Raw genomic sequence first — 23,399 nt, 5'->3', positions numbered from 1 at the left:
GTAGAGTGGTCATCAAGATTTGGTAAGAAGAGAAGAAGAGGTGTGGTAGCACCAGCGAGTAATAGATTTGTATTTTGATGGGATCATAATCCTTACCCCCATAAGCACTTGAAGATTTTGAATTTATTTCTCATTCCCGCCTTTATCACAGTTTTGTACTTGCTTGGTAACGTTAAAAACTTAAGGTCGCTTTGTAAGTCTTTGATTCGGCGATGGTTGGGTTTTCCTGTCTTATTTCCAAGATACAGTGAGTGAGAGTGGTCTTTCTAGGCGGACGTAGCTAAGTTTCAATGCGTTTCTACTAAATTCCGATCACTATAACGGATATTCTTTCAGGATAAATGTAATTATTTTTTATTATGTTATATTTTTATCATTTTTGATCATTCAGATTACAAAAGAGGATCTGTGCATGTTAACATACCAGAATTTTTTGTTTAAAGTTTGTTATTGACGATGGAAGGTTTGAAAGGATAACAGGATTTTGGAAATTTGCACATCATTATAGGTTATAAAAGTTATAATACAACGTTTCGAGGATTGGAATCTATCCTCTTCGTCAGGTGGGGGGGGATGTCCAGTATCATGTAACGATGTTATACTATCGCCAACTTTTCATCTCTTCAGGCCCTTGAGAAGCCGCTGAACATCTTCAATATAAGCAGGACAGTTTTTACACAATTTTAAAGGTCTTAAGAAAAAGAGAACATGAATAAAATTAGAAATGAACAATGCTGAAAACACCATTAGGGCTACCATTTGTAATTGAATAACAAACAGTCCATCTAATTTTATGAGAAGGCTTCATAAGAATTGCTTTGGATAAATATATCAAAAGTAGTACGTGACATATTGTAATATAAAATAATATTACACCTTTTGCTTCCAGAATAGCCAGCCCACCAAAAAGGGAATAGAACTTTTTATGGCACTCACTACCGCTGGTGGTTATGAGGTGGTTTCAGAAAGAGAGTTTCTTACCCAAAGATATCCCTTGGTTTGTTTTAAATCCCAAGAGACCAGTCTTGCGATCAACAACATATAGCTTGTTTCAGAACCGATACAGTAAGTCTCTCATTATCTACCAGGAGCAGGCCTTCTCTGTTGCATTTGCAGTCGGTCGGCTTGCAACAAACGCAGCCCATATGACCGGAAGTGAGGTTGCATTGTGGGAGGAGACCGGAAGCACCTGACTTGTCCCGTTACGCTGTTTCCTCAGCTCGTAATGATTAGTGTCGTCCTGTCACAGTGAGCGGTTACCTTTACACCTGATTGCGACACTCCCTGCCTCCTTGTGTACACCGTCATCAGTCATCACCACGTGGCGGGGGCACTTTCTGTGAGGACTTGCTGGAAGTGATGCCGTAAATGGTCTCTACCAGGACGACATCCTGCTGCGCTATTGACACTCAGGCAGTAAGGGAATTCTTGCGCTGTACGCCAAGAACGTCGGAAATTTATCGAGACTTGATCTGTCACACGAAAATAATGACCATATAACATTCGTTGTTATCGATTACTACTAGATACGGTAAATCTATCCGAAACAAGCATAACGGATTTTATCTCAAACATTAGTTGTGATCGATTACTACTAGACACGGCAAATGTATCGGGAGCAAGCATAACGGATTTTATCTCAAACATTAGTTGTGATCGATTACTATATATGGTAAATCTCTCCGGAGCAAGCATAACGGATTTTATCTCAAACATTAGTTGTGATCGATTACTACTAGACACGGCAAATGTATCGGGAGCAAGCATAACGGATTTTATCTCAAACATTAGTTGTGATCGATTACTATATATGGTAAATCTCTCCGGAGCAAGCATAACGGATTGTAGCTTAACATTCGTTGTGATCGATTACTACTAGATACGGCAAATCTATCGGGAGCAAGCATAACGGATTTTATCTCAAACATTAGTTGTGATCGATTACTATATATGGTAAATCTCTCCGGAGCAAGCATAACGGATTATATCTTAACATTCGTTGTGATCGATTACTATATATGGTAAATCTATCCGGAGCAAGCATAACGTATTTTATCTCAAACATTAGTTGTGATCGATTACTATATATGGTAAATCTATCGGGAGCAAGCATAACGGTTTTTATCTCAAACATTAGTTGTGATCGATTACTATATATGGTAAATCTCTCCGGAGCAAGCATAACGGATTGTATCTTAACATTCGTTGTGATCGATTACTATATATGGTAAATCTCTCCGGAGCAAGCATAACGGATTGTATCTTAACATTCGTTGTGATCGATTACTATATATGATAAATCTCTCCGGAGCAAGCATGGATTTTATCTTAGAAGATAACCACCGAGGGGCTGAGGGAATGTTTGCGAAGTCAGGTATACGTTCACCAAAACTTCAACGCAATTAGTCAAGATTGAGTGTCAGAATTTCATCTACTATCATAATCGCTTTTCATGACTTCCCCGCTTGTGTTGGTGCCAATCCCTGTATCACTATGGCCTGACAGGAAACAGAATTAAAATGCTGGAAACACTATAAGTCCACTAGAAATTTTCAAAAGAGATGGGATACGACTAGGGTGTCTGCAATATTGCCAAATACTGCCATCTGCAGGGGAGAAGTTATGATGGTTCTAATGTACCATGCATTTTGGACAGGGAACATTAGATGGAATTTATACGTAATTTTATCCTCGAGACATCTTGCCAATCAGACAATCAGGTAGAAAAGAAATTTATATAGCCCTTGTAAAAATTTTACATGAGAGAAATTTGGCCAGCCGACAGAGTCGGCCTTTGCTAACGACCACGGCTTATCGATCTAACGAGAGCTTATAGAGGAACATGGATAATTATCTATCTCTATCTTATTTATACACATACAAATAAACCGATACAACTGAGTAATAAAAGACTCCATGAAATGTAACAACTCTTACCTGGTCCAACAAAGTAATCATGATGTATGTGTTACTATGACACATGTTAAATGTCAAATTGCTGTACTCACTTTGTATAGAGGATACGTTAGTCTACGATCTTCTCGTTCCCACAATACCCGTAAGGGCGAAGGTCAAAATGATCGCTAACTCTCAGCTAAATACCACGCAATTAAATACATCATCCAACTCGATGTTGTCTATATAGAAATTAAGTTTCGTGCAAAATGTGAATTCTGGAAACCAGTTCGTTCTCGAGCTATCGTGGAACAAACTTACATTTTCCCAGTCCCTCCAGAGATAGGCTTCCCTAACGCCCAGCCATTGATGAAAACTTACTGAATTTTCTCAATAATTGCTACACCTCTCCCATTTAAAATGTTCAAACCTTACCTACGTAATTTAAAAAATCGTGTATTCAAGCAATTAAACATTAAATTTATGTTGTTTTGTGGTGAATTTTCTGGGAACCAGAATTTCTTATTGGTGCCGATAGCGTATTTAATTTTTTTTGCCGATGTGAAAAGAATTATCTTTAATACGATCGTATAAACACGCTCGCAAATAATAAAAAGCATTATTTTTGGGTTTTTTCTCAAAAAATAACTCTTTAAGTGCGCTAGAACCAATAGTTTTTGTAAAACTAATATTTAAAGCTTAAGAGGTTGCTAAGAAAAAGCCTTTACGATAAAATTTAAAACTTTTCGCTCGCTTAACATTTAAGACCAATATTTTCTTCACATTACTCTCCCATCCGTGAGGTTATTATTTTCTTTTGGCGCGGCCAATTCCAAGACCACTGATCTTGTAAACATTTTCGTCAGGGTCTTTGTATATTTTTGAAGACTATCGGAACCGTAATATTCTTTTTATTTTCAAAGTATTAAGTTCCTAAATACTAGGTATTTAAATATTTGGTACAAAATACTAGGTTTGTTAAATGATAAAACTTTTAACAAAGGAGGGAAAATAAATCTCGCTGCACCAAATTGTTATTAAGAGAATCATTACACTTTGTTATTGTATTGTTATTCTGCTGTGTTATTGCACAGTGCCTCCTATCCTGATAACGTCATTCCTCGCACAGCTGCGGTGTCCGAGTGGTTAAGGAGTTGGACTCGAAATCCAATGGGCTCTGCCCGCACAGGTTCGAATCCTGTCCGCAGCGATAACTTTTTTTCAAAAAGGAATACATTTATATAAATACGTTGTTACTAAACAATCATGAGCTTTTTGTTGTTTCTAATCCAGCATCAGCAATTTATTTATAAAATTATTTAATAATATTTCTTTTTTTAGTCAGTTAAGGGTTTAGTCCGCTACCAACGCCTGGTAAATTTTATTAGTCGAAGCTTTATTGATTTTCATTGGTGAGTTAAAGCCAAAACATCAATAAAAATAAATAATATTGTTTATTTCACTATCAATACAATATGTAATCTCTACAACAAGAAAATATCATTCCTAACATAAAATTTTAAGTCTTGAAAAAGATAATTTTTTTAAGCATAGTTATCGCGGGAAAGCAAAATCAAAATACTAAATGTGTAAATTGAATTTTCACGAAATATTTAGTAAAATTGCAGAGTTTAAAGGCAAATTCCAACTCTTTACTCGAAAAACGGGATTTCAAAATTTATTAAAAATTTCGCTTTTTTAAAAATCTGTAAAAAAGGTTTTGTTGGAGAATTTTCATACAAAACCACTCATACTCATAAATTCGTTTTTAGTAGATATCTTATTAAAAAAAACTTAAATATCTTCCAGGAAATGTTCTTATGCAAACTTGAAAATTCAAATTTCATTAGTAACACATTTTTTTGTAATTTTAAACCAGTCTCGAGCATAGCAGTACATACAAACAGTAATTACTGCCAAAAGGGATGCTTTTGCGCGGTGTTGCCCAAATTGCTGGCATATTTTAAATTTTACTTTATAGAATTTTCAAAATACAGTTTCCTACCGATGGATAATTCCCTATTATCCAACTAAAAATGCAACTTAAAACTTATTTATGAATTAGAATGTTATAGATCTGTAAATAGAAAAATTAAAATTAAAAATTTGGAATACAATTCGTAACATTAGAATCGTTTTGTCTGCATTTCCCGAGATGTTGTCTAGATTGTCTAAACGTATGAGTTTGTGCAATATTCTGGCAACCAAGAGCCAATCTGGATCGTATAATCACTCAACCTAGTTTTTCGTGAAATCGACTGAAAGTTGTAATTTTTTGCCAAATAGTCTTTATCTCGTTTGCCGACGCTCAATTATTTTCATTTATATGCCTGATAGTTTTAGTATATAAAAATATGTTTTCTAAAATTTTTATTTTATATTTTTAATCTTTTCAATGTCCTTCCATTTCGTATTCCCCCAAAACTGCGGCTGACGTTTAGTTTCTTTCTTCAGGGGAGTTTCCTTATAGTTTTCTCGGAAAACTAGATTATATGCATATACAACGCAAATTTTCTCTCGGCTCTAGGACTGAAGTGTTAAAGAAACACTGTAGTTCTAATAATTATAGCAATATTTTGATTATTTTGTTTATATATTGAGCTTAAATATTTATAAAAAGTAATTTTAGTTTGTGAATATATTAAACAACAGGCAGGCACAGCAAAGTTAAAACTTCTTGATATGAATGTTGAGTTTAGCTGCAGTTCACCTTCCTCTTAGTGCAGCATCTGAAATCTTACGCTGTCACAGACTTGACTTCTAGAATCTGGAGTCATGCTCGTGTGAGGATATAAAAAAAATCGGCGACAAAGAAGCTCAAACTCTTTACATAGTTTCGACATCAGATGCCCCTACACTAAAACCATAATAAAAATTCATAGAGTAATTTTTAAGAGGTATTATTAATGTTTCATCAAGTGCACAATCGATGATTCGACAGTTTTGGTTTTAACACAGAGCTTTACGCTTTTTCTAGAAATGTATCACTATGGTCACTTGATTATGCAATTATGCAAAACACCCGGGATGATTGGCGATTAAAGAACATATTAAGTAGGTTATATGGTACATAGTGTGGAATATATCAAATTCGCTGAAAAAAGGAAGAAATATACTAAAAAATTACACTGTTTACTTTTTTTAAACTATCGAAATGATTTCAGTATAAATGACTCAATTAATTTAAGTCTAAGAACGAAGGAAGAACGGCAGCTACCTGTGAGGTGGTGCACCTCATTTGGAAACGGGTTTGGGTTATGGGGCCTGGACGGAATGTTTGGTGGGTGGTCTCCCCTAACTGGTCTCCATCAGTTCTTCTACAGCGTTCAAACCTCACACCGATGCTAAACACTGGTGTAGTCTTAAGGGCGTAGTTGTAGTAAAAGCTATTATCGTAGTCACGCTAACGAAGCAAGAAAGGTGCGCATTCAATTGTTCCATCACTCTTCGAAGATATTGACATTGATTTTTCAATCAAACGTGAGGTTTACAGTGACACAAAAATCTCTCAAACTAGTGATAGCTCGAAACATATGTTGCTCTAATAATTATGCTGCTGAGAAATAAGAACCTAAATCCTTGTAAGAATTTGTAAGAACTGTTTTTTTTTTTACTGTATTATGCCACATAATTAGTAACTGACTCTAGCGTAGCTATGGTGGTAAAGGTTGAATCAATGTGAATGTTTGGTTTCAACCCTTCCCATCATAGCTTCGTTATGTGTAGAAAACTCGGTTGCTCCACCGTGCTTAGAGATCGTGCCTAAAAAAACATCGTAGTGCACTCAATTGTGCACCTGATGATGAGGCAATGAGGATACCTCATCTGGTCTGGTGTCTGATGTCACAAAAAGATGTAAGAGTTCATTTTGAGCTTCTTCTTCATATTTTTTGGATCATTCTCAGACGAATAATACTCTAGATTCTGGCAGTGAAGTCTGTGGCAGCGTAAGATTTCAGATTAAGGTTCACATTCTCAGGTAGTAAGGTCGGAATTATGAGTATATGGATTTAACTTCTTGCTGTTTATGGACTACCTAAACTAACGGGACACCTACCAGCTGATCTGATCTTATCAGGAGAGGAAAGTGAACAGAAGCTAAACCAACATTCAAACCTAGAATAACATCCAGAACGTGAAACGTCACTCTAGTAGTAGCCTACAGATCAATTATAATTAAATTAACTGCCAATTATCAGCAAATTAACTAACTATTATATTAAAGTAAAAGTGTATGTTGACTAAGTAATATAAATGAGAATTGTAATACAAACTGTAGCTAGAAATAAGATTTCGTGATAGTTTGAGTTGATTGGTTTATTTCAGTAGGAGGTTTTTAAAGACCAAGGACAATATTTTCCATCTATATGGTTGATCTACCGTCCTTAAACTCATCATGTGTATTTTACCGAATTCTAACTGGCTGTTTAAAAGGAATTTTCTTCTATGATTAGTATCCCTAATCTCGAAGGGAATAGGCAATTTTGTTTAAAAAAAGTATTAAACATTTATATTTTACCATTTAATGTTTAATTGTATTAAGGATTAAATTTGTTCTGATGAAGTTACTTTAGTATTTTAGTCCAGAATATTAACCTTAACCTAATAACCTAAACATAAACACACACTTTGCAAGACAATACATTTTGCAATAAAACTACATTTCTTCACTATCTATCACGATTGTTTACTGACTCTTAGTAAATGTTATTAACAACACTCTAAAGGTCTCTGAATAATAATTATTATTATTTTGAAAATTAGTAAGAGAAAAAGGTCCAGGTAGAAATGATACTGCGAACCCACTAGATGCAATTGACATAAACATTGGAATAGTGAACTATATCATTCAGGCGAATTGACTAATTAATATTGTGTAGCTAATCCCATAATTGACATATTGATCTTTATTCGTGTGTTTAATGAACTCGTAAGTTACGATTACCAACGTTCTCTATAAGCTGATCTATGACAACAGAGATGTGTCTTCTAAAGAAGTTTGTACAGTATTAATAATCTGATTTCGGATATCTGAAACACCAAAAATTGAACTGCGGAGATGATTCCTTACACCATGGAAGTCTCTAGGGATACGCTTCATTCTTCCCGTAACAGGGATTCACGAACTCTGCCTGGCGACTTCTATCTGCGTACAGTTGTCACAGTCAGTTTAAGGGTCGTAAGGTCTGAAAGTCAAAGACCATTGACTCCTTAATATTTTATTTTATATTCCTTTGATGGCTGCATGGATTTTCAAATAATCTCTGTTCATAGATTAACTATGGTGGCTCAATATATCCGTTGTTACACCCATGTAGACCATGTTGCGAACAATACAGACCAGCACACTCCCTCTTCCCTCGGTTGCCGTGTGTCAGGCCTATATTGTATTTCCGATGCCACATAGTTGAGAAGTTCGCCTTATTATTCCAATCAAGAAAATGTATGCGTAAGTAGGTCTAAAAACCTATTTCTGTCAAAAAGATTTGATGTACCCGAATTTGAATGTTAACTGATTAGAAGAGCTACGACAGTTACATTAAAATTTTAGCTTTATCTATGCGTTTAACTATATAAAACAAGTAATTTACAAAACAATACCCTTACTGTTTTTATGTCTATGACGAAAAATGTATCGGTTATTGTTGCTTTATTCAACCAAACTGTAAATCTGAAAAATTCACAATCTCAAAAATTTGTAATCAATCATGACCAAATTTGTATGCATTTTTTTAATTATACGAAAAGATTGTTATTAAATTACCGTCCTTGACTGGGTGGTTCAAAATATTCGGCATTGATCACGTTATAGAGCATGTAACGTCTTTCACCTTGAGCTTGTAATTTTTGTAAACCACTAATTCAAACGTTTAATTTTCAACACATACTTAATTGAGCACGTTTTGTTCGTTCGTAAACCGCGGCCGGCGCTTGCTTTTCAACGCGCAAAACCTCCAAACTGCTTTGGGAACGCCGCCCTCCTGGGGTTGTTTTTAAATCAGTTACTTTGTACGTCCTAAAAGCAGAAAAAGCTATATTTTAGATGTAACTTTTACAGCTATACTAGTTAGTCTGTGGTCAACTTTCAAACTCTGGTATCTATATATTTTGATGCGAGAGTACATCCGGCTGTGCCTTACCAATAGAACAACTTTGGTGCTAAATCTCTTCACTTTACAAAGAAAATCGTTCTCAAAAGGTGTGAAAAAACTAAGTGAACACACACACACGCAGACAAGAAATTTTCAGACCGGCCCTGATCAATTAATACACTAGGCTAAATACTCGTAGTACGGTACCTTTTTAGGTTTGATAACTTAAACCACATGGAAAAATACATCAAATTTAAATAACGAAGTTTAGAAGTAGTATTTCACGCAACTCTTACATTACAAAATCCTTAACCACGCCATATATTATGTCTGTCGAGCTGAGTTACTTATGAACAAAAAGTCAAAACAGCTTTAGTGACCCCCCTATCTTATGTTACTATCTAATTATAGTTTTCCGTATAGCTAAATGTTTATATTTTTAGTAGGTCCAACCCACACCGTACCATCTCTGCTTAATATGTGCCAACCATACTGCATATTCTCTGATTAATATGTCCAACTCATATTGCATCATCTCTGCTTAGTTGATGCTACTCACACTTTACTAAATCAATCCCATATTGCACCATCTTTTGTTATCCTAAAACTGAGATCCTCCTCCAAATATTTCATCAACAAACCTATTTTGCAACTGAATGATTATGTTGCATCTACCGTACAACCATTTAACCAATGTAGGGAAGCCTCTTTTGTTTACTTTAACTGGAAATGTATTGTGTTTGTAAACAAAGTAGATCTCGTTTGGAAGGATAAGAGTTCAGAATGAAAACAAATTAGGCCTTTCTGTAAATCAATTTTATTTTTGTTGATAAACTAATATTTTTATCTAAGCAGAGCTTTTAAACTTACAAAAAATAGATTCTGAAACACCATTTCTTAGTCCTATAAGCGGCAGTCAAAAAACTTACAAAACGGTAGACCATTTATAAAAGGTTTGTATTAACAATATACTACCAACCACAAGATTCTAACAACAAATAATAACCTGTGTAGAATTTTTCAAATTCAACAATTCCGTTGTAAGTTGCAGCAAAACAGGTGATCACAAAATGTTGATTATTTTTCTTTTGCATTTCATAGCCAAAAACATATTGATCAGTAAGGTTTATGCATGCATCTGAAAGCTTAGAATATCATTTTTCTAATGAGGTACTGGTTATTTTGCTTTGAAACTGTTTTGAACATAAAATTTCTAGAACAATGTTCTGTATCAACTGACAAAAATTGTCGGTTGCCTCTTGGGGGGGTTAACCACTGGTAGCCATCTTGAGTTTAGCTCATTTAAAACTTTAACCACTGTTACAACACCTTAATTTTTATTGTAAAGTTTACAAATATGTCTCCTTTCATGATTAATATGTATCCTACATAATATAATTAATAACATCAACTACAATATGATTAACATATTGTTGTTGATTTTTTTTGTATCTTTATTGACTGTTTAGAAAAAGAATTGTTTTATACTTCACTGTATGGATATTAAAAAATGTATGTACTTTGCAAGAAAAAACTAGAAAGCGTTTTGGATGCATATTATTGAAATCTTTCAATGAGATATCTTCCACAATTCAAAAAAGTTAAAAAGTTAAACATTGTTCTTATGGAGCAAAAATCAAGATCGTTTCACCTCAACAGGTTCTTTCTAAATTAAATTATGATTATATATGAGCATCACTGAAATTCTTTGGAAACCACCAAACTGGATTAGATGGTGTTTTGTAAAAAGGTTCCAATTAAATCTCACATGCTTGCTAAGAAACAGTGCTAATATTAAGACAATTGGCAGTTGTATGAGGACGTCTGATGATGTTACTGTTGAAAACACAAGATTAAAGTGCAAAGTTACGGATTCATCATAATGATCATTAGTCACATCCAGGATGGATCAAGACATCTTGACAATTGTAAGAGGACGTCTGACAATGTCGCTATTGAAAACACAAGATAAAGTGCAAAGTTAGGGATTCATCATAATGATCATCAGTGACATCCAGGGTGGATCAAGACATCTTGACAATTGCATGAGGATGTCTGACGATGTCGCTATTGAAAACACAAGATAAAGTGCCAAAGTTGGGGATTCATCATAATGATCATCAGTGACATTCCAGGGTGGATCAAGACATCTTGACAATTGTATGAGGATGTCTGACGATTGTCGCTATTGAAAACACAAGATAAAGTGCAAAGTTAGGGATTCATCATAATGATCATCAGTGACATCCAGGGTGGATCAAGACATCTTGACAATTGCATGAGGATGTCTGACGATGTCGCTATTGAAAACACAAGATAAATTCGTTTTTAGTAGAGATATCTTCCAGGAATTGTTCTTATGCAAACTGAAAATTCAAATTTCATAAGTAACAATTTTTTTGTAATTTTAAAACCAGTCTCGAGCATAGTAGTACATACAAACAATTACTGCCAAAAAAGGGATGCTTTGCGCGGTGCTGCCCAAATTGCTGGCATATTTAAATTTTACTTTTTAGAATTTTCAAAATTACAGTTTCTTACCGATGAATTAATTTCTATTTTGAAATGCAACTTAAAACTTATTTATGACTTATTAGAATGTTATAGATCTGTAAATAGAAAAAAAATTAAAATTAAAAATTTGGAATAACAATTCGTAACATCAGAATCGTTTTGTCTGCATTTCCCGAGATGTTGTCTAGATTGTCTAAAACGTATGAGTTTGTGCAATAGTCTGGCAACCAAGAGCCATCTGTATCGTATAATCACTCAACCTAGTTTTTTCGTGAAATCGATAAATAGACTGAAAGTTGTAATTTTTGGCCAAATAGTCTTTATCTCGTTTGCCGACGCTCAATTATTTTCATTTTATATGCCTGATAGTTTTATAGTATATAAAAATATGTTTTCTAAAATTTTTATTTTATATTTTTAATCTTTTCAATGTCCTTCCATTTCGTATTCCCCCAAAACTGCGGGCTGACGTTTTGTTTCTTTCTTCAGGGAGAGTTTCCTTATAGTTTTCTCGGAAAACTAGATTATATGCATGTATACAACGCAAAATTTTCTCTCGGCTCTAGGACTGAAGTGTTAAAGAAACACTGTAGTTCTAATAATTATAGCAATATTTTGATTATTTTGTTTATATATATGACGCTTAAATATTTATAAAAAGTAATTTTAGTTTGTGAATATATTAAACAACAGGCAGGCACAGCAAAGTAAAACTTCTTTGATATGAATGTTGAGTATAGCTTCAGTTCATCTTCCTCTTAGTGCAGCATCTGAAATCTTACGCTGTCACAGACTTGACTTCTAGAATCTGGAGTCATGCTCGTGTGAGGATATAAAAAAATCGGCGACAAAGAAGCTCAAACTCTTTACATAGTTTCGACATCAGATGCCCCTACACTAAAAACATAATAAAAATTCATAGAGTAATTTTTAAGAGGTATTCTTAATGTTTCATCAAGTGCACAATCGATGATTCGACAGTTTTGGTTTTAACACAGAGCTTTACGCTTTTTCTAGAAATGTATCACTATGGTCACTTGATTATGCAATATGCAAAACACCCGGGATGATTGGCGATTAAAGAATATTAAGTAGGTTATATGGTACATAGTGTGGAATATATCAAATTCGCTGAAAAAAGGAAGAAATATACTAAAAATTACACTGTTACTTTTTTTAAACTATCGAAATGATTTCAGTATAAATGACTCAATTAATTTAAGTAAGAACGATGGAAGAACGGCAGCTACCTGTGAGGTGGTGCACCTCATTTGGAAACGGGTTTGGGTATGGGGCCTGGACGGAATGTTTGGTGGGTGGTCTCCCCTAACTGGTCTCCATCAGTTCTTCTACAGCGTTCAACCTCACACCGATGCTAAACACTGGTGTAGTCTTAGGCGTAGTTGTAGTAAAAGCTATTATCGTAGTCACGCTAACGAAGCAAGAAAGGTGCGCCATTCAATTGTTCCATCACTCTATGAAGATATGACATTGGTTATTCAATCAAACGTGAGGTTTACAGTGACACAAAATCTCTCAACTAGTGATAGCTCGAAACATATGTTGCCCTAATAATTATGCTGCTGAGAAATAAGAACCTAAATCCTTGTAAGAATTTGTAAGAACTTTTTTTTACTGTATTATGCCACATAATTAGTAACTGACTCTTAGCGTAGCTATGGTGGTAAAGGTTGAATCAATGTGAATTTTTGGTTTCAACCCTTCCCATCATAGCTTCGTTATGTGTAGAAAACTCGGTTGCTCCACCGTGCTTAGAGATCGTGCCTAAAACATCGTAGTGCACTCAATTGTGCACCTGATGATGAGGCAATGAGAATACCTCATCTGGTCTTGGTGTCTGATGTCAAAAAGATGTAAGAGTTCATTTTGAGCTTCTTCTTCATTTGTTTTGGATCTTCTCAGACGAACATGACTCCAGATTCTGGCAGTGAAGTCTGTGGCAGCGTAAGATTTCAGATTAAGGTTCACATTCTCAGGTAGTAAGGTCGGAATTATGAGTATATGGATTTAATTTCTTGCTGTTTATGGAACTACCTAAACTAACGGGACACCTACCAGCTGATCTGATCTTATCAGGAGAGGAAAGTGAACAGAAGCTAAACCCAACATTCAAACCTAGAATAACATCCAGAACGTGAAACGTCACTCTAGTAGTACAGATCAATTATAATTAAATTAACTGCCAATTATCAGCAAATTAACTAACTATTAATATTAAAGTTAAGTGTATGTTGACTAAGTAATATAAATGAGAATTGTAATACAAACTGTAGTTAGAAATAAGATTTCGTGATAATTTGAGTTGATTGGTTTATTTCAGTAGGAGGTTTAAAGAACAAGGACAATATTTTCCATCTATATGGTTGATCTACCGTCCTTAAACTCATCATGTGTATTTTACCGAATTCTAACTGGCTGTTTAAAAGGAATTTTCTTCTATGATTAGTATCCCTAATCTCGAAGGGAATAGGCAATTTTGTTTAAAAAAGTATTAAACATTTATATTTTACCATTTAATGTTTAATTGTATTAAGGATTAAATTTGTTCTGATGGAGTTACTTTAGTATTTAGTCCAGAATATTAACCTTAACCTAATAATCTAAACATAAACACACACTTTGCAACAATACATTTTGCAATAAAACTACATTTCTTCACTATCTATCACGATTGTTACTGACTCTTAGTAAATTTTATTAACAACACTCTAAAGGTCTCTGAATAATAATTATTATTTTGAAAATTAGTAAGAGAAAAGGTCCAGGTAGAAATGCTCCTGCGAACCCACTAGGCGCACTTGACATAAACATTGGAATAGTGAACTATATCATTCAGCGAATTGACTAATTAATATTGTGTAGCTAATCCCATAATTGACATATTGATCTTTATTCGTGTGTTTAATGAACTCGTAAGTTACGATTACCAACGTCTCTATAAGCTGATCTATGACAACAGAGATGTGTCTTCTAAAGAAGGTTATACAGTATTAATAATCTGATTTCGGATATCTGAAACACCAAAAATTGAACTGCGGAGATGATTCCTTACACCATGGGAAGTCTCTAGGGGTACGCTCATTCTTCCCGTAACAGGATTCACGAACTCTGCCTGGCGACTTCTAACTGCGTACAGTTGTCACAGTCAGTTTAAGGGTCGTAAGGTCTGAAGTCAAAGAGCAACTGACTCCTTAATATTTTATTTTATATTCCTTTGATGGCTGCATGGATTTTCAAATAATCTCTGTTCATAGATTAACTATGGTGCTCAATATATCCGTTGTACACCCAGCCTGTAGACCATGTGCGAACAATACAGACCAGCACACTCCCTCTTCCCTCGGTTCGTGTGTCAGGCCTATATTGTATTTCCGATGCCACATAGTTGAGAAGTTCGCCTTATTATTCCAATCAAGAAAATGTATGCGTAAGTAGGTCTAAAAGCCTATTTCTGTCAAAAAGCGTCTAGTTCCAATCCTTTTAATCTACTTCAGTCCAAGGGGGAAAGGGGAGTGAATGTTAACTAATTAGAAGAGCTACGACAGTTACATTAAAATTTAGCTTTATCTATGCGTTTAAGTATATAAAGCAAGTAATTTACAAACAATACCTTCCTGTTTTTATGTCTATGACGAAAAATGTATCGGTTATTGTTGCTTTTCAACCAAACTGTAAATCTGAAAATTCACAACTCAAAAATTTGTAATCCAATCATGACCTAATTTTTATGCATTTTTTAATTATACGAAAAGATTGTTATTAAATTACCGTCCTTGACTGGGTGGTTCAAAATATTCGGCATTGATCACGTTATAGAGCATGTAACGTCTTTCACCTTGAGCTTGTAATTTTGTAAACCACTAATTCAAACGTTTAATTTTAAACACATACTTAATTGAGCACGTTTTGTTCGTAAACCGCGGCCGGCGCCTGCTTTGAACGCGCAAACCTCCAAACTGCTTTGGAACGCCGCCCTGGGGGTTGTTTTTAAATCAGTTACTTTGTACGTCTAAAAGCAGAAAAAGCTATATTTAGATGTAACTTTTACAGCTATACTAGTTAGTCTGTGGTCAACTTTCAAACTCTGGTATCTATATATTTTGATGCGAGAGTACATCCGGCTGTGCCTTACCAATAGAACAACTTTGGTGCTAAATCTCTTCGCTTTACAAGAAATCGTTCTCAAAAGGTGTGAAAAAACTAAGTGAACACACACACACGCAGACAAGAAATTTTCAGACCGGCCTGATCAATTAATACACTAGGCTAAATACTCGTAGTACGGTACCTTTTTAGTTTGATAACTTAAATCACATGGAAAAATACATCAAATTTAAATAACGAAGTTTAGAAGTAGTATTTCACGCAACTCTTACATTACAAAATCCTTAACACGCCATATATGTCTGTCGAGGTGAGTTACTTATGAACAAAAAGTCAAACAGCTTTAGTGACCCCCCTATCTTATGTTACTATCTAATATAGTTTTCCGTATAGCTATATGTTTATATTTTAGTAGGTCCAACCCACACCGTACCATCTCTGCTTAATATGTGCCAACCATACTGCATATTCTCTGATTAATATGTCCAACACATAATGCATCTTCTCAGATTAGTAGGTCCAACTCATATTGCATCACCTCTACTTAGTTGATGCTACTCACACTTTACTAAATCAATCCCATATTGCACCATCTTTTGTTATCCTAAAACTGAGATCCTCCTCCAAATATTTCATCAACAAACCTATTTTGCAACTGAATGATTATGTTGCATCTACCATACAACCATTTAACCAATGTAGGGAAGCCTTTTTTGTTTACTTTAACTGGAAATGTATTGTGTTTGTAAACAAAGTAGATCTCGTTTGGAAGGATAAGAGTTCAGAATGAAAACAAATTAGGCCTTTCTGTAAATCAATTTTATTTTTGTTGATAAACTAATATTTTTATCTAAGCAGAGCTTTTAAACTTACAAAAATAGATTCTGAAACACCATTTCTTAGTCCTATAAGCGGCAGTCAAAAAACTTACAAAACGGTAGACCATTAAAAAAGGTTTGTATTAACAATACTACCAACCACAAGATTCTAACAACAAATAATAACCTGTGTAGAATTTTTCAAATTCAACAATTCCGTTGTAAGTGGCAGCAAAACAGGTGATCACAAAATGTTGATTATTTTCTTTTGCATTTCATAGCCAAAAACATATTGATCAGTAAGGTTTATGCATGCATCTGAAAGCTTAGAATATCATTTTTCTAATGATGTACTGGTTATTTTGCTTTGAAACTGTTTTGAACATAAAATTTCTAGAACAATGTTCTGTATCAACTGACAAAAATTGTCGGTTGCCTCTTGGGGGGTTAACCACTGGTAGCCATCTTGAGTTTAGCTCATTTAAACTTTAACCACTGTTACACCCTTATTTTTATTGTAAAGTTTACAAATATGTCTCCTTTCATGATTAATATGTATCCTACATAATATAATTAATAACATCAACTACAATATGATTAACATATTGTTGTTGATTTTTTTTGTATCTTTATTGACTGTTTAGAAAAAGAATTGTTTTATACTTCACCGTATGGATATTAAAAATGTATGTACTTTGCAAGAAAAACTAGAAAGCGTTTGGATGCATATTATTGAAATCTTTCAATGAGATATCTTCCACAATTCAAAAAAGTTAAAAGTTAAACATTGTTCTTATGGAGCAAAAATCAAGATCGTTTCACCTCAACAGGTTCTTCTAAATTAAATTATGATTATATATGAGCATCACTGAAATTCTTTGGAAACCACCAAACTGGATTAGATGGTGTTTTGTAAAAAGGTTCCAATTAAATCTCACATGCTTGCTAAGAAACAGTGCTAATATTAAGACAACTTGGCAGTTGTATGAGGACGTCTGACGATGTTACTGTTGAAAAGGCAAGATAAAGTGCAAAGTTACGGATTCATCATAATGATCATTAGTCACACATCCAGGATGGATCAAGACATCTTGACAATTGTAAGAGGACGTCTGACAATGTCGCTATTGAAAACACAAGATAAAGTGCAAAGTTAGGGATTCATCATAATGATCATCAGTGACATCCAGGGTGGATCAAGACATCTTGACAATTGCATGAGGATGTCTGACGATGTCGCTATTGAAAACACAAGATAAAGTGCAAAGTTGGGGATTCATCATAATGATCATCAGTGACATCCAGGGTGGATCAAGACATCTTGACAATTGTATGAGGATGTCTGACGATGTCGCTATTGAAAACACAAGATAAAGTGCAAAGTTGGGGATTCATCATAATGATCATCAGTGACATCCAGGGTGGATCAAGACATCTTGACAATTGCATGAGGATGTCTGACGATGTCGCTATTGAAGACACAAGATAAAGTGCAAAGTTGGGGATTCATCATAATGATCATCAGTGACATCCAGGGTGGATCAAGACATCTTGACAATTGCATGAGGATGTCTGACGATGTCGCTATTGAAAACACAAGATAAAGTGCAAAGTTGGGGATTCATCATAATGATCATCAGTGACATCCAGGGTGGATCAAGACATCTTGACAATTGCATGAGGATGTCTGACGATGTCGCTATTGAAAACACAAGATAAAGTGCAAAGTTAGGGATTCATCATAATGATCATCAGTGACATCCAGGGTGGATCAAGACATCTTGACAATTGCATGAGGATGTCTGACGATGTCGCTATTGAAAACACAAGATAAAGTGCAAAGTTGGGGATTCATCATAATGATCATCAGTGACATCCAGGGTGGATCAAGACATCTTGACAATTGCATGAGGATGTCTGACGATGTCGCTATTGAAAACACAAGATAAAGTGCAAAGTTGGGGATTCATCATAATGATCATCAGTGATATCCAGGGTGGATCAAGACATCTTGACAATTGTATGAGGACATCTGCTGATGTCGCTGTTAAAGTCTATGAATTTCTTGTCTGGTTTGTGAGATGAAATAGGATACAGATATGAAGATTATTTCCAATTAAACACAATTAACACCATGCTTAGCCTTATCCTCCATCCTTCCCCACCCAGATAAAGGTGTCAATCTTTTTTCTTTGGATACTAGCTTCAAGGATTAGTGCAGTGAGGAATTCATAGATTTTTCCCTAAAGCTATCAACTACACTGATTTCTGTCGTATTTAGAGAAATCTTCAAATTCCCATAGTAGTATGTGTGATACCCTTTTTGTAACAGCAGTAGACAATGCCTCATAGGAAAATTATTACGTTTGATTATTGATTTTCCAAATCCAGTTCAACGCATTCAATATTAAATTCAATAAAATGAGAGGTTTTAAACATAATATTTTTGGATACAAAATGGCTTCGGTGCAATTTTAAACTTAGGTAACTACTGAGGTTTTGACTACTTTGTTTCGAAAAGGAGACCATGGGGGGGTCTTGTTACATGATTTAGTAGCTCAACCACCACGATTTATATATAAGAAAGATAAAAAGACAAAGACAGAACAAATTAAGAAAAGTTGGAGAGGAAACAGTAGTATTCGTGAAGTTCTGAAGCCAACATTCAGTGATATAGAAGAGGGCAAGAATGTTATTTACCAAAATATCAAAGAATAGGTTATAGGTTCATAGAATTCTATGTAAGTTTAAATCGCAAAAGTATTTAAGGTCAAGCCCGGTCCAGGAAAAAGTCAAAGTATTGTTCTGAACCACAGACTTGAAGATATGTTTTAGTTTTTTCAGCTTATTAAACAAATTCCAATCTTCCTTGATTCTGTGGTGATCAGGATGTTTCTCTAGCCAGATCACTATCCTGGACTCCCAGCGCTCGTGGACAGGTCTTGGGATTATGAAAGACTTATGGATTCCCACAGATTATAAGCGTGATATCCAGAACTAAGTCAATTGGGGCATCTATACCAGTTTCACCCGGAATTACTACTGATAAAAGGTTTTGGGCTTTCTTAGCTTCACTAAAGACAATGTTTGTGTCTCATCTTCAAAAGAATTAGGACACCAGCCCAAAAAGGCCCTAAAAACCCATTCATTGGGGTTTCCCACAGGCGGAAAAAAAAGAAAACTTTATGAACATTAGGAAGTTCAATTTGTACACAAAGCCAAAGAAGGTCACCATTATTATTTCTAGCAGATATGTGTACCATTATATCTTTGATTACCGTATACTACTATATATAAATATAATTATACAAGGCATCGTAAATAATAAAACACCATTTTGATAAAACTGTATATATTACAACATTTTATAAGTATTATAAACACTATTGATAACACCAAACCCAAACCTATATTCAATAATGTGCGCTGAAAATAAGTACACAAACGAGCATATAACTTTAAGAGTACAAAATTGACAATATTTTGCCCTAATAAACTCAACACAATTTAATTACAAAAAACTTAGTAAAATACTGGCCTTAAGTCTCCTGAGCAAAAAGGAAATGAATGCTACATAAGTAGTATCTTTTACTTATAATAATTATCCTCAAATGTCCCAGATAATTAACATGTAATTGAATTATATTGGTATAACTACAATTTACTACCTTAAATATAATCATATAATTACAGTAATAATAATTATAACATTTCAGATATTTAAATATGAGTATTTGATTTTTGTCTGATCCTTAAATGAAATATTTTCTGATCCTTAAACATTTCCAAGAAATAAACAACTTGATTTCTGTGTCGCCAAAATTGAAATTATTTTACTTAAATAAATTATTGTACATTAATCTTTAAGTGTTTCAATAACAGAAACATGGTGTTTAAGTTTTAGAAACTGCCCTCTTTCTTCTTCATGTGTCTAATCTTTTAATAAATATGTTTATTGTGAGATGAAGTAGTTAGCCTCAGTAAAAATTGCCCAGGGTTTACATTAGACAACTATCTACAATAAAATATAATTGTAAAACCAAACATTACTTTCCTAAAACTCAAAAAAGCATTACAATTGTTGAGTTTATAGTGATACCGATACATTACAGTGATATTGAGTTTTATAAGCATTTTCACCCACCTGAGAATGACTAAAATAAGAGATTTGTCCAAAATTACACATTAAGTTCAATACAATGCAGATATTTTTTTAAATTTTTAACTCATGAAGCAAATTTTTTAGTAAAATTTCCTAAAGGTCGTAATTTTATTCTCTCATAAGAATTGGGTGACTCAAAATCTTTGAATGGTATGTGAAGTATAAAACTTATTATCTTGATGAGATAAAAGTGAAAAGTGAATCTTCCCAAGATTCTGGCAATTTTGTTATATAATAAAAAATGGCTCGTTTATTTCAGAAGCAAAAGTAGTGACTGCATACAAATTTAACTTTTTAGTGTATTCAGGTCTACACTGAGGGAGGGGAAAACAAGCTAATTGCCTGTGTGCTTCAGTTAGAGGGACACAAAAGTCAAAAGACATTTTTGGTTAAGTAAAGTCCAAATAAATTTGTTGGTTTCTTTAGATTTTAATTTAATGAATATAAACATTTTATGGATCCAATATTCAATTTTTCTATTTGTCCATTTATTGATGAAAGTAATGTTAAGAAAATTTAGGCTGATTTAAAGGTTTTTTGGGGGTTATCTATAAAATTTTGATACTTCTTTACTTTTAATTACGTATTTTGTGTGCCATATTTTCAATGTGCTTCTGGCAGGTACTTTTGGATTGCATATTAAAATATTTTCAGTAATTTATCATTCTAGCTGACATTTTACTTGTACACGAATTCACAGTGCGTATGGCGTACATTATGATAATCGCACCTGAGTGCGGTTTTGTGGTCAGCAACAGATCATTGGGAAAGTAAAACTCTTAACGTAATAATCACATTGCTGCTAAATACCACAACCCACAGACCAAGGAAAGAAATAGACTGGGTATAGGTCAGCGATAAGTGAAGCCAGGTCCTATTCACCAATGAGGAGTGGGGAGGAAACAATTCCATCTTCTTCGACAGTTTTGTTACGTCACCGGTATTTCATTTCAATTAACTACCACCAATTGTCATTATCAATTAATTACTACTGAAGAATTAATGAGTTAGTTTGATAATTAAATTGAATTACAATAAAATACTAGGTAGGTCACATTGCAGAATCGTCAGGCAGGCAATCATGCATAGTGAGAGCCCACTCCGACCTCATTTCTAGACCTCAACTGTAAATTTTGTATTCAGGTCTTTTCCAACTACTTTCTCACTGAAAAAAATCACCTGACCTAACAAACAAAAAGTTCTCACAGAAGGACTTTTTTGTTTTATAGATTACAAAAGAATGTTATTACAAATGTTATGGCAGTGTTAGTAAAATAATATATGACAAAATAAAACTGAATGCCAGTTTAGGAAATTGATCCGATGTTTTTACCAATACAGGGGTGATTCAGCCTCAACTTCAATAATAGTCCTATTGCCAGAATGCCTTGCCTATTTCTTTTTTCATCTGTGACCACAATGATGCTGAAATACAATTTCTACAGCAACATTATCAGGGCAATTGAAAAAGTCACAGAAATCCCATTAGTGACTAAGTAAAAACTTTACGGTCTAGGGTGATGAGAGCCAATTTACACAAAATTTAACACCATAAACTGGTTTTTATTGAAATCAATAGATGGACGCCTTCCAAAAAAAACAATGTATTGCCAGTGCGCTAGTTATGGTGAGTTCAAAGTGGCAGTGCATGGAAAGGGTAAAAATATGAAATGATAATTTTTTTCAGATGATATTTTTCATAGCATGACTCACTTAAAACTACCAGACACATGGAAAAATAATTAATAGTTATGTCACCATCAGATAAAAACTAGATAAAAAGAGTGAAAGTCATCCGATAGCCGGTCTATGACGAGTTAGCCATGATTACTAAACACTTACGTGCTTGTTGTTTAGTAGCTTAAGGTATGATAAATATGGCCTGAGAAAATAATTACAGTTTTAATATTTTATTAACACTTATGACACCCTTTCATTGCAATCTCCAGCAAAAAACTACCACAATTAACACATACACAATGACTGCCAATTTTATGAACTTACCACGATTAACACATACACAATGACAACTAATTTTCTGGACTTTTTTAATATGCCATCAAATTTTTCAATAATAATGGCAAAAACTGTAGTAGTTTTTTTATGTTAAACGTCCAAGTATAATGAGAAAAGTTAGTAGGTTTCACAATTGTGCACAAAAACATTATTTCGAAAAGGTTTTTCAATGTTTCACTGTATACCCCAAGGACTATTAATTTAAAAGTTAATAATAGAATGTTATAAAGGAAAAGTTAATTTAACTTAAAAACTAAGCAATCAACGGAGCACAGGATAATCTGAGGTATTTCTTTAAGCTCAAGATGATATTTAACAAACCACCAAGACAGGCAAACAATAAAAATGCAATAAGGAAATGCGTGGCAATGTGTACATCAGACTCACAACGCGCTTTATGAAAGTCCGGTTTGTACCCAATCGGGTAAGTGGTTGCAGTCGTCAAAGATCGCGTGTACCCATCGTTAACATGTTAATAATTGACTTTTTCCCAAGCCCTATATCAATTTCAAGAAAAACCAGGTTGTGTGTTTATACAGTGCATATTAAGTCCCTTCTGGACTATTAGTTCTCAATATTGACCTCCGGCTCCCTCTTATTGGTCTAAATGTAACACTACCCTCACTCATTACACTATTCTTAGGCAGATTATCTAAAGGTTAATACATATTGTGTCATATAATTTTAATTTTGAGGCATAAATGAGCCTTACAACTGTATAAAATTAGTAGGGCAGTTTTTTTAATTAACTATGGTGAGGTTATGCTTGTGTGATAA

The 23,399-nt window shown here is 34.1% G+C and overlaps 1 non-coding gene across 1 annotated transcript; it reads left to right on the top strand.

Moving 5' to 3' along the window:
• Positions 1 to 4,023: 4,023 nt before the first annotated feature.
• Trnas-cga lies at positions 4,024 to 4,105 on the top strand. The gene has a single exon. It is a non-coding gene; the product is annotated as a tRNA-Ser (tRNA).
• Positions 4,106 to 23,399: the final 19,294 nt, after the last annotated feature.

This window comes from Homalodisca vitripennis, chromosome 2 (assembly GCF_021130785.1).
Source record: "Homalodisca vitripennis isolate AUS2020 chromosome 2, UT_GWSS_2.1, whole genome shotgun sequence".
Taxonomy (NCBI): Eukaryota; Metazoa; Arthropoda; class Insecta; order Hemiptera; family Cicadellidae; genus Homalodisca; species Homalodisca vitripennis.
The sequence above is the reverse complement of the archived record's forward strand: the minus strand, read 5'-3'. Positions and strand labels throughout refer to the sequence as shown.